The 13,126-nt window shown below is 50.9% G+C and overlaps 1 protein-coding gene across 1 annotated transcript in view; it reads left to right on the top strand.

Annotated features, from left to right (window-relative positions):
* Positions 1–13,126, top strand: part of ACAN (aggrecan) — a 63,897-nt gene that overhangs the window by 13,791 nt on the left and 36,980 nt on the right. The gene's annotated exons all lie outside the window — the stretch shown is intronic.

Genomic DNA, 13,126 nt, shown 5'->3' with positions numbered 1-13,126 from the left:
GATGGCTGAGTAACATTCCATTGTATATATGGACCACATCTTCTTTCTCCATTCATCTGTTGAAGGGCATCTCGGCTCTTTCCACAGTTTGGCTATTGCAGACATCACTGCTATGAACATTGGGGTGCATATGGCCCTTCTTTTCACTACATCTGTGTCTTTGTGGTAAATACCCAGTAGTGCAATTGCTGGGTCATAGGTCAATAAAATCTTTAAAAAAAATCCATCAGTCAATCATCCTGAGGTTGACTACCAAATAAGGTTGGGCAATCTCCTTTTTTAGAAGTGTTTTTGGTCTTAGTTGTAGTAAAATAGTTACCCATTGTATTCGTTTCCTAGGGCTGCCGTAACAAAGCACTACAAACCGGGGGTTTAAAATGACAGAAATGTACTGCCTCACCATTCTGGAGGCTAGAAGTCCAAAATCAAGGTCTCTTCAGGGCCATGCTGCCTCTGAAACCTGTAGGAGAGAACCCTTCCTTGCCTCCTCCCAACTTCTGGTAACAGCCGTCAGTTTTTGGCGTTCCTGGGCCAGCAGCTGTCTGACTATGATCTCTGCCTCCGTGATCTCATGACGTTCTCCGTGCATGCCTGGGTCTTCACACCTGTTCACACTTCTTATGAAGACACCACTCATCCTGGAATAAGGGCCCATCCTAATGACCTCACCTTGACGCGATTACATCTGCAAAGACCCTGTTTCCAGATAAGGTCACATTTGCAGGTCCTGGGGGTTAGGGCTTCAATATATCCTTTTTTGGGGGGTGAGGAACTCAGTTCAACCCATGACACCCTTCATTGACTTGCAACCATATTTTGGACCCATGCTTTGTCTCTGAGATGTACAGGAAGTTCTATCAAGTTAAATAAACGACGTGTTCTCTGATTGGTCAGTGGCTTTTATGCTTACCAGAGACTGGGCGTGTTGAGTAGAAAGGATACAAATGTTGTCTCATGACCCGAAGCAGCAAGAAGCTTGAAGTAGGTCTAATTAACCCCATTCTGTAGATGGTGAAACCGAGGCATGGCTGGTAAGTGATAGGGCCAGGGCTCGAACTCATGACCGTCTGATTCTGAAGTTCATGGTTTCCTGGCTATTTCATGTCCAGAGAGAAGGTGAATTTCTCAGATTGGACCCAGACATCTAGCGTAAGAAAGAGAAGCAAAGGGACTTGTCTCCCAGTCTGGGGCCCATCCATCAGGGTGTGTGCGTAAAGATCTGCTCATTCCAGCATTCCGTGCCTATGAACCTCATGTGGGTTCCTTGGCTCACAGTCAGGACCACCTTTGGGAGAGAGTCATGAGCTGGGAAGACCTTGGACCCAGAGTCTGTTGAACACTTAACTGTGACAGAAGAAAATTCTGTCAGCAGATTCCCAAGAGTTTTATAGTACATGGAGAACGTTCTCCTCTCCTCCAGCCCCACTCCAGTCCCTTCCCCTCCCCCATCCCACCCCTCCCCCACTGGCTGGCACCTTGGTCACTGGGGAGATTATTGTCCTGAATGTAGATTTTTTTTAAAGGATATAAAATTTCGTTTTATTTTTGGCAACTTTTCCTTTAAAACACCGTAAAGGACATCACAGGAAGCTGAGGAACTAGGAACTCCGAACACTAGACATGGAAAAATAAAAATCTACTGTAAACCTAACACCCAAAGATAACCAGAGTTAAATTTATGTACATCCTTCGAGTCTTTTCCCCCATGAATAGATACACCCAAAAATGGAATGGTGTTGCATTGCACATAACATTTTGCAGTTTGCTTTTCGTGTGAACATGTTTCCAAGTCAGTAAGCAGTTTTCCATAATTAGAATATTCCACGTGCCAGGCTCTCTACGGGACACAGCAGGGAATGCACAAGGAGGAGAGGAAGTCTGCCCTGCCCTCAAGGAGAGCCCGCAGTCCAGGTGGGAGAAAGCCATGTCTGCAATGAAAACCAAGTAGGAAGCAGAGAGTCCCAGGTCCTCATCCTGCTACACTGCTGTCCGTGCAGCTGTGGGTGAATTTTTCCATCCGGGAAGATGGGCACAGCTGCTCCCACCAGGCTCAGATGGGTATGAGGCTCAGCTACGGTGCAGGGGTAGTTACCGAGAGAGAGCACACTTCAGAGAGAAAGTCTGCAGACGCTCTTCTGCCTGATGCATCTGTGTCCCCCACCAAGCCAGAGACGACAGACCCGAATTTGCTGCTCCCAGAGTAGGCCTCGGGTCCCTTGTTCCTCTCATGGTGTGAGCCTCTTGAAGAGCCAAGCGTGTTTCTAGTTTTAATGATAAGGATGGCTCATAAAACATGGCCCTTCTAACAAGCCCACTAATTCATCTGCGGCTCAGATAAAGAAATGGGAAAAGGACAATTGTGTTTGGTTCATTTAGGGGGAGTGTGAGGGGCCCCAACATGGTGCCTTCCTAAGAAATTTTCCAGGGAAATGTTGGTCATACTAGGTTTCCCCCTTGTATGGTTTTAGAGCCCAAACCCGGGAAGATGCAGGCGGCCCAGGATGCCGAAGACAGTGTGGTACCCGGCAGGGCCCTGAGGGTACGAAGGTCTCCTTGAATATAGAAAACACTCCAAAAAAAAAAAAAAAACAAGGAACCTGTCCAATTGGAATAGTGCATAAAGATCTCTAGATACTGGGTCAGATAGGGATATTGATTTTCCTCCTCAAAAGGAAAGGCAGTAGTCAAATTCATAGAGACAGAAAGTGGAATGGTAGGTTGCCAGGAGCTGGGGGAGGGGGAAATGGGAGTTATCATCTAATGGGTACAAAGTTTCAGCTTGGCAGATGGTGGCGATGGCGGCACTGTGATGTGACATGTGAACATACCTCATGTCACTGAACTGTAAAAAATATGAACTTAAAAATAGTTAAGAGGATGGTAAACTTTGTGGAGCGCCTGGGTGGCTCAATCGGTTAAAATCTGACTCTTGATCTCAGCTCAAGTCTCACTCTCAGGGTCGTGAGTTCAAGCCCCCCATTGGGCTCCATGGTGGGGGCCAACTTAAAAAAAAAGATGGTAAATTTTGTGTTATGTGTATTTTACTACAATTCTTTTAAAAAAGAATTTAAAACAACAACAACAGAAAAGGAAAGGCAGCCTTCTTGTGAGGACCATGTCCTTGAAGAAACACCAGCAGGGAGGAGCCAGGAGGCAGTGGACAGCAGGAGTCCCTAGAAGGCGTTTTCTGGAAGGCGGATACGCTATTGGGAGGCTATTAGGCACTGTAATCCTGACAGCCGTGCAGGGCAGAGTTGCACAGCCAGAGAAGGCTGGCCGAGGACTGGGGACACGCTGGAGACAGCTGGAAGGGGAGGACAAAGGGCGGGGTGCAGCATAATATCATGTCCATGCTCACAGCCCTTGGCCAACTATTCTGGAGCAAGCTGAGAGTCAGAGGGGGTCTGTGAGGGGCTCAGAGAGCGGGCTCTTTGGGATTTTCAGCCTTATTCTACAGCCCTGAGGTGGCTGGGTGCTCTGAGTCAAACTCTGAAGCTTAACCCCATCCATGGGAAGACTCCTGTAGCAGGCATGCAGCGAATGTCTGTGAACAGAATCCAGGCTTTAAGGCTGGGTGTGTAGATGCTCAAAAGCCTTTGAATGACGAGAACAAACTCCTGACAGGCTCCATCCTCTGCACCTGCCCCCATTGCTAGCATATATGTGGGAAGCAGAGAACAGGTTAGGAGTCAGATGGACCTGGGTTTGAATCCTGGCCCTGACCACTCCCTGGCTGTAGGATTTGAGGTAAGTTACTGACCTGCTCTGAGCCACTGTCTCCATTCTAAAATGGGACTAGCAACACTGCCCCCTCCCGGGACAATTGTGAGCATTGAATGAGACGATGCATTTGTTGAGACTGCTGTCGGGTACCAATCTGGCTTGGGGTCAGCTTTCAATACATGATCATTTTCAGAGGAAGTAGTTGTGGTAGGTGCTCAGGCATGCGGGAGACCCAAGGAAGGACGAGCCTAGTGCACACCCCCGTGGGCGCCATCTCCTTGTAGAGGCAGACCGATGCCACAGAGAGTGTGTGATCCAGCTCTGATGGAGGAGGGTGAACTTGGTCACGATGGGGTACAGGGGAGACTTCCCAGAGGTGGGGCCAGCGACAGAAAGAGTAGAAGCTTCAGTTTCCTTCTGAAACACACCTCAGATCAGGTCATTCCTGAACCCACCCAAGAGCCTCCCCATCACCTACAGAATGAAGCCAAACTCACTAGCCTATTTACAGAGGTTCTTTGGAATCTGACCCAGCATTGTTTCTAACTTTATTTAATCCTACACCTGTTGGATTTACTCCTTTCTTCATGCCTTTGCTCATGTGATCCCTCCCTCCTAGAATGCCCTTTTTCTCTCCCATAGCGTCCCTGTCTGTCAAGGCTCAGCTCAAATGTCACCTCTTCTTCAAAGCTCTCCCAGGCCCCCCAGACAGGAGCAATTTGTGCATCTTCTCAGCTCCCAGAATTCTCTCATTGAGAGAGGCTCTTCCTCTTGTATTGTAGGATTTATTCATACATCTTATCTCCCATCCCACACAGTGAGCCCTGCCGGTGGATTCATGTGGGTCCATCCCTAGATCCTCCTTAGCACCTACTATAGAGTTTACCATGTGGTGGGAATTTGACAGAGGAAAGGAGGGAGGGAGGAAAGGCAAGAAATGGTTGGAACTTCTCCAGAGGAGAGGCAATTATTCCTTCCACATGAGAGCTGCAAAAAAATCCTCTGCTTTTCAGAGCACACGCTCCAAGAAGGGAAAGCAGTGTGGGTGAAGGATGGCCATGGCGTGAAGGTGTCTTGTCCGCTGTCCCGTCAGCCAACCCCAAACTGTGCTGGGTAGGACAGGCTCACCCGAAGGAGCTGGTGTAGTGCCGTTTCAGGAGGTCCCCAAGACCACCTTCTCGTTCAGTAAATTCTTTGAAGGAGGCGCAGACCTCAGCAAAGCTGTGATACTCACAGTTATGGTGATACAGATGAAAATCAGCACAGCAAAGAGGCTTGTAGGAAAGTGTCCCAAGGTGACCGGGTACACAGGTTCCAGCTGCGCTTGCCCAGTGGGGTTGTGTAGACAGCACACAGTGTGTTATAACACAGAGTGTGGGCAACCAGGGAAGCTCACCCAAGCCTCTCGGTGTCCGGGGTTTTTCTTGGGGGGTTGTCACGTGGCTGACTGCCCACATGGTTGACCTTAGTCTCCAGCACCCCCAGAGGGCCAATGGATACCACATGACCCCCAAGAGGCCCACCATAGATCACACTGTTAGCACAGGCCCCCACGTAAACTGAACGGGGGCTTAAAGGTCACCTCCTAGAAGCTGGGTCTGCAGTTCCCCTGGCTCTCAAAGAGGAACATGACCCAAAAGGACTTAAAGGGATGTTCACCATGAAGTCTTGCCCAGACCTGGAACCGAGGCGGGCAAACTAGGGTCAAAAGAATGAGGTTTGGGGTGCCTGGCTGGCTCGGTCGGTAGAGCATGCGACTCTTGATCTCCGGGTTGTGAGTTCAAGCCCCATGCTGGGTGCAGAGATTACTTAAAAATAAAAAATCTTTAAGAAAAAAATGAATGAGGTTTTTTTCTCCAGTAATCCATTTTCTTACTTACCTTGACTAGACCCTGGGACTAAACTCACAGAACCTGAGCGTCTGCCCCAGGGAGACAGTGGCCCCCTGTTTCCCATCAGCCACAAGCCAGGCACCTGGCCATCTGCCTGCCCAGGGACTCGGCTATCACCCCAAACACCTGATGGCCCTTTCTGACAAGCAGGCATTTTCACCAGGACTCTCAGCTTCCTCTACCGAAGATCATTTTTCTAAACCTGGGCTCCATTCTCAGCCAGGGAGGCCACCGAGGCATCACACTGGGTCCCCTAGCCCCTTCCCAAACCCCTGCAGGAAGGAGCTCTCTGTTCTGCCAGGTTGGCGGTCAGCACCGAGTGGAGGGAACTCAGCTCTTGGCCCAGGATCCCTGCCCCAAAAACAGTGCTGTGCCTGATGGAAAGTTTGGGCTGAAGGACACTCCCTTCCAAAATCCCAGGTTCGATATTTACACAACGTCTGAAATTAATGCAGAGAAAACCTCTAAGTGCCCAGCTGGAAGGGAAGGCTAAGAACAGGAAGGGGCGGGTCCCAAGTCCTACGGTTTCTTTCCACAGAGAGAACAGGGCAAAGCTAAATGTCCCTCAGTGAGTGAATAGGAACCATTAATCATGCCATGTGCCCCTCCACATTAAACTGGTTTTACTGGGAATTTGCAATGGAGAGTGGGGAGAGGTGGGCATAATGGGGAAAGGTTGGTGGTGTTGAGCTAATTCTTCCCTCAAGGGCCACCCCCCCCCCGACTTTGGGGCCAGGATGACTGAGGCACCCAAACCTTAGGAAGCACCACCCATGGCCAGCCTTTCTTCTCAGCTCCTGGACTCAGCCTCCCTCCCAGCCCCTTGGAAATGCAGCCTTCATCAGGTGTCAGCATGACTCCAAGTTCTGTTTTGTCCTTGGACCTTTGGAGTCCCTCCCCACTCCCTGCACGGCCCTCCTGCCCTACTCCCGGGCCTCTCCTAGCTGGAGAGGAACATGAATAAGTGTTTCCACGGGCCATGTATGGATGTTTCCATGGGCTACCAGAATGCTCCCGGCTCCCCAGCAGCCCCTGCTCCCAGTTACCCTTTCTCTGAGGGCTTTTAATGGTCTCCAAGGCTGAGGAGGCAGGAATGCTTTGAAATCAGGTGACATCCAACAGTTACGATCAGTCTTAAGCTTACCACTCCTTGCATTCCCAAATTTAATCCAAAAGGGACATTGCCCATTCATTAAGAGCCATCCATTCATGTATTCGATGAATACTTCTTGTTTACCTGCTATGTACCAGGCATTGTTCTAGGCACTGGAAATAGAGCCGTGAGCAAAACAGACATAAGTCCCTGCTCTCATGGAGTGTATATTCTAGTAGGGGGAACAGACACTCAACACACAGGAAAGGACAATAATTTCCCATAATAATAATAGAAATAAACAATATCAGGGAGGCACTGGGTTGGGGTGAAGGAACAGGGTGGTCAGGAAAGGGACATTTGGACTGAGCCTGGAATGTTGAAAAGTGGCCAGCTAGGAAAAGATCCACAAGTGTGTACCAGAAAGAAGACTAGGTACAAAAAGCTCTTAGGAGGAAACAAGTTTTTGTGCTCAAGGACTAGCTAGAATATGGCCAGAAATAGAATTATGAGATGTGGTGTGAGCCGGAACAGGGGCAGATGTGTAGGGCCTTGCAGGCCATAGGAGAGCAGGGCTGGCTTTCACTCCAAGAACATTCATCTTGTTCTGCCATCAAGTACCCAGGCCAAGCTTCCTTTGCTTTAGGAAGCTTTCAATGGGATACGAGCTCCCTTTCTCCCCACCCCTCCCACCACCTCACCCAACAGGATCAGACTACCTGGGGGACATAGAAATTTCTGTTTTGGGATTTGGAAGGAACGAGAGGAAATTTAGAACATCGTTCCCTGCCTCTCCTCCTAACTGAAAAAAAGCCATTCCCAGACGCCTCACCCATGGATTTTCTGGCCAGAGATGCCGAGAAACTTGTCCAACTTCACCCAAATAGCAAGTTGTAGGTCCAAGGTATGAATTCAGGTTGTGTTTTTAAGGTAGTCATCTTCTCCCATACCATATGTTTCCCGGAAAACTTGAGAAGAGGCCACTTGGGGAAATTGCACAGAGCCTTTGTTCACAGTAGACCCCAGAGAGCAGATGAAGAACAGCATATCTCTTGTCACAACCAATCCAAGTCAAACAGTTATCAGCTAAATGTCCCCAGCAAGGACATTTATCGGTGGGTAAAGGAAATCAAGGCAGAAAGGCCAGAGAGGAAAGAAATGGATGTTTTCTACAGTATTGTATGTGCTCCATGCCCTGACCAGGGTCTGCTCCTTCCAGTTCCCTGCTATGCTGACCACCCACCTCCACGGGCAGGGCCTTCACCTACAGCATCATGTGGGCCTTCAGCAAACCCAGGCCAGCTTTTTTTTTTTTTTTTTCTCACCGTGGAACCAGTTAAACCTAGCCCCTGGCTGGGACCGTGAGGTTGGCCACAGATTGGCATTGGCAGAAAAAACTCCTTGGGCTAATTTCTGAAGCTGAAGCTCAGAAAGGGCTTCCTTCCCTTAGCTGCCCCCTCCCTGCGATCAGGAGCACGGTAAGCAGCCAAGGAGCTGGCCAGCGCTTCCAACTGCCAAAGGTGTGGGTGGGACATTAGAAAGGTCCGGAAGACCCAGCTCAAGGGAGCGTCTACTGGCTTTTCTGCTGAGTTGGCTGATGGGAATCCAGACACTCCTGAGCAAGTGATATTCATATTTTTGCAGGTACTGGCTGAGACATGACCCGTTTAATCAGGAGTGGCGTGGTTAGAGCTTTTTAAAAACCCACCCTGAAAAGTCCTAGAAGGAAGTTAGCAAGGACTGCCTATAGCCCTGCAGAGCAGAAATGGATTTGTGTAGTGGCCATCTTTTTCCCTCAGGCACCTGCCGGGACAGACTTTGGGGAGGAGCCACCAAGTTGGGCTCCAGGAACCAGTCCTCCTTGGGCTTCTGGGGACACCAGGAGAGCCAGGACTCGGGACACCCGCAGGGTTCCTCCCTACTGATGGAAGGTACAGGAGTGGGTTAGGACTCTCACTTGGGAACTCACACCCACCCCCAGACTGGACCCTGTATTAGTGATTGTCAAGAATTCCAGATGCTTCGGTGACAACAGAGCAAATAACAAAATAGGAATAAGGAAATCAAAGATCTGGAAAAAGACACACAGAGAGAATAAGGAATGGGAGGAAGAGGGAGAGAGGAGAAAGAAGAGAAAATACAAAAAGAATCTTCGCATTCACAAAAATTACCTTCACAATTCTCATGGGGGCGAAGCTTGTGTTGTGATTCCAGCTTACAGATGGGAAAACTGAGGGCTTCCATGAGTTCCCCAGTGAGTTAGGACAGAGCTAGGACTGGAATCAGCTGCCTGGCTCCCCCTTTCTACACCATCCCACCATGTCTGTTTAGAGTATGTGGAAAACCAGCAGCTGCACTTGGGGTCACTCTGGCTAGATATGATTTTGGTGTGGGATCCCTGCCCCTTTCTCTACACTGGGCTTGAGATCCCAATCTTAAGTGCATATGCCAAGACCATTACGCACAGATGTAGGACGGGTCTTGTCCATGAACGACAAGAAAAGAGGTGCTGTTGTGAGATTAGCCTGCAAATAAGTGATCTGCTGGAGGCCAGGGGCTGGGAGAATGGGTGGCCTCAGTCCTTTTAAATCCCTCCCCCCAGGACCCAGAGCCACTTAGTTACTGACTAATCCTACTGGTCAACCAGTCTACCAAATTCCAGTGTCCACTGGTTCATCAATAAGTAAATATCAAATACCATTTTTTGTTGTTCCCAGCGCTGCCTGAGTCAACGCGGAGATAATTCTTTTTTTTTAACTTAAGCCTTGACTTTCAGCCTTAAGGAGGTCACAGTCTGCATGGTGAGGCAGAGCCAGCCTACACAGGAGGAAATACAAGTGCTAACTTGGGTGTAGGAGCAGCCCCGGTCGGGAGAGGTAAACCAGCCTCGTTCTTTATTTAGCGTTAGTTGCTTCCACTAGTGTGCCGGTAAGCCCACTCCCAAAAAGGCAGAGAAAGACAAAAGCCCTCATTTGTAATGTCCCCTCATTGTCCATGTTGGATATAGTACCATCAGGACCAATTTCAAGCTCCCTATGTGACATCACTGAACACGGAGTTGGGAAGAGATACGGGAAGTTATCTCTGGCCAGCCAGAGCGCCCCACTGGTTCTCCCTGAGGCCCTGGGAAGGGAAGACCCTACTTGTCTCACCCCTGCGCTGCACGTGGGCTGTGACCTTCCCTAAGTCACATGCCGTACCAGCATGCTGGCATGAAGTAACACGGCCATGTACGTCACCAGCAATGTATCTCTCTAGCTGAGATGTATCGATTGCACAATGGAAGTGGTCTACGCCAAAGAGCTGTGCACCTCACAGGGGCTCAACAAATGTGAGCCTCTGGTGCCCCTTCTCCTCCTTCAGAGGCCTGGGGTACTTGGGCCACCATTTGTTCATTCATTCATTCAGCAGATATTTCCTGATTGACCTCTCTCTGTGCTGGGCACTCTGCGGAGGGCTGTGGAGACAGCGAGTTACAAGACAGATGCGTAGAGCTGACAACACGGGACAATGATGACCGGGCCCCTAGAACTGGGTTCTAGTCCTGACTCCATCTCCAACTTACTGTGTGGACTTGAGCAAATCGCTTAACCTCTCGGGGCCTTAGTTTCTTCACCTGTAAACTGAAGGAGTTGAACTTGCCATTCACTAATGTCTATTCAAGCTCTGAGCTTCTGTGGCTCCAGGAAGGGAGGCGAGGTCTGGAAGGCACAGGAAGGAGAGTTGAAGGAACGGGCAGCTCTGTGGGAGAAGACCAGACGGGAGAGCAGATGGGACCCTTGGAGATCTGGCATGAGTCCCTTGAAAGAGGAGTGGACACGTTTAGTGTGGTCCTTGAGGGAGGAGCTCTGGGGTGGAAATTATAATGGGGTTGGGTCATCGGACACCAGCTTGGAAGATGTTGAGCGCCATCCCAGCTGCCCAGCCATGGCATGAGCCGACTTGTGAAGGAACGGGCCCCTCCTAGTCAGAGACTGAAGACCACCTGCCTCGGCCACGTGGACAGGATCCCCGGCAGGGAGGTCATGGCTTTAAAACCCCAGCTGCTGGCCCCTCTTCCAGTCTGCATATCTCGAGAGGCTCACCCCATCCTGCTGCCAGGGACGTGGGGGGGGTGTGCTCATGACCACCTGCCGAGTGCCAGACCCTGTGCCAGTCTCCAAGCCAGAGACACAGTTCCCGCCCCGGACAGGGGAGCCAGACTGGCACTCAGTCTTGAAACAGCCGTGGGGGTGGGTCCTGGGGTTATTAAAGTAGTAGGTGGCCGAGCCAGGGCCCGGACTGGGGGTCTCCGGTCTGGTGGCGGAGGGGGTGTCTCAGGTCTGGGGGTCTCCACTGCATGTTGCTGGAAGAGGGATTCAAGGCAAGGGGGTGAGCTGCCCGTCCAGTCTCTTAGTTTGGTGGAGTAGAGGCTAAGGCCCTGGCCGGGTTGGCAACCGTGAGACAGTCTAGCTGATGAGAACGTGGAGGGTTTCCCTATCTCCAACTATGGGGCATGCACACGTGCATACACACACACACACACACACCCTCAGCTCAGTTCAAAAGCTCTACTAAGCTTACTTTCCCCTGTCAGGTCTCCTAGTACTTCTCTCCTGAGAAAGCCAGTTCCTTGGTGACCAACCCAACCACACACAGAACCCCTCATCTCCCAGCCTTCATCCAGCTTTCCCATCCTGCTCCCCTCAACTCATTTCACTTCATTCTGGACACCCCAGTCCCCTTCCTCTGCCCCAGCCCCGTCCCCTCACCACCACCTCGAAGTTCTTCCCATGGAGAAAGGCCTCCCTGTTGACGGGCTGGCAGAGTCCTTCTCTTCCCATAAAAGACTCAGTGAGTCCTGGAGACACTTGGAAGCTGGACAGAATGGTATTTCTCCCTATTTTCTTTACAGCTGAGAAAACACAAACACAAGAGCATATTTATTGCAACGTTTCTATCCCAAAGTTTGTCTTAAAAAAAGAAGAAGAAATAAAATTAGTTTCTCTGCCCAGTCCACCCCTACCCCAAACCCCTGCCCTTTCCATTCCCTGTGGAGGCCAGGGAGAAAAACAGAGCGGGCCCCAGCCCCACAGAGAGGCACTGCATCCCGGACAATGGCGGGCTTGTTCACAGAGTTCAGGAAGAAACACACCTCCGAAAACATACACAGAACTTCCCAGTGGAGGGTGTTCTGAGGGAAGAAGAACAGGCGGGCCCTGTGTCTGGGCACAGTATCCCTGAGGCTCTGGGAAGAGAGGAGCCCGCAAGTCTAGCCCCTTCCCCAGACAGGAGGGGACACCTTACCCTTCTAGCCTCCGGGGGGACTATTTCCCCACAATGGGTCATGCTGGGCCTGAAGGAGAGTGCCACAAGTCAGCGGCCCCTCAGGGTGCCCGGACCTGGAACCCCAGAGATTGAAGGCAGCATTGAAGGAGAAAAATCTCTGAGGAGAAGCAAGGGACTGCTTGTTAGGTCTTTGGGATTTTCCAGACGTCCTCTGGTGTGAGGGGAACATGCCTCACGCACTCATCTCTGTCCCCCGAACAGGGCCCACACCGACAGCCCTTCCAGCTCTCAGGTGACCAACGTATGTGGCATGAATAACAGTGATGGAAAGAAAGGTCACTCAAAACAACAGGCCAGGTCAACCCAAAAGGGTTCCCCAGAGTCCTGGGCCCCGCCTGTCCCTCCCCCATGCCTTCCTGGGAAGGGAGCCCAGGAGTCACCCCCCCACGCCCCATCGTGCCTGAGCCAACAGCGACACCTGCTGGGCCATCAGACCGGGGTGGGGGGGGGCGCTGTCCCAGCCTCCCAAAGCTCCATGCTTGTCTTTAGTTTCAGGTCCTCCATCCCCTCCGCCTCCCTCCCCAACAAGGAGCATCTGTGATGCAGACGCTTCTTAAACCAAGACAAAATGCTCCCAGACTTGAGAGGAGGGTGCAGGTGCCACCAACAGAGCAACTCAGGAAACATCGTCGGGCACCTGTCGTGGGGTACCAGCCACAGGTGTCTGCCTCGGGACTGCATACCCTCTAGCTGGTGGTGCTCCATCTTGGCCGCACGTTAGAACCTTCCAGGGAGCTTTTAAAATGTCTGAAGACCGGGCTGAAGCCCAGGTGATTTCCACATACAGCCAAGGTCGACGACCACTGTTCTGGTTGATCTCTTGTAAATTTAATGGGGTCTTTTTGGGGTCTACCTGCACTGGCCCACTTGGAGTCAGGGGCCCAGTTGTGCAGGGAAGGCCTTTATGTTGTGGTTGTCATGTATTTGTATACTTGGCCTAACAGTTTTACAGCAGATAACAATAAGGAAGTCTTTTCTGCTTCACATGAAGTCATTGTTTGGGCCAGTAAGAGGGCTCCGGGGGTCCTGGGTTCTCACTGCTCTCCTCCATGGTTAATCTGTCCATCCCAGAGCCTCCGCAAGAGCTCTT

Source organism: Phoca vitulina, unplaced genomic scaffold (assembly GCF_004348235.1).
Source record: "Phoca vitulina isolate PV1807 unplaced genomic scaffold, GSC_HSeal_1.0 scaffold65, whole genome shotgun sequence".
In the NCBI taxonomy this organism is placed as follows: Eukaryota; Metazoa; Chordata; class Mammalia; order Carnivora; family Phocidae; genus Phoca; species Phoca vitulina.
The sequence above is the reverse complement of the archived record's forward strand: the minus strand, read 5'-3'. Positions and strand labels throughout refer to the sequence as shown.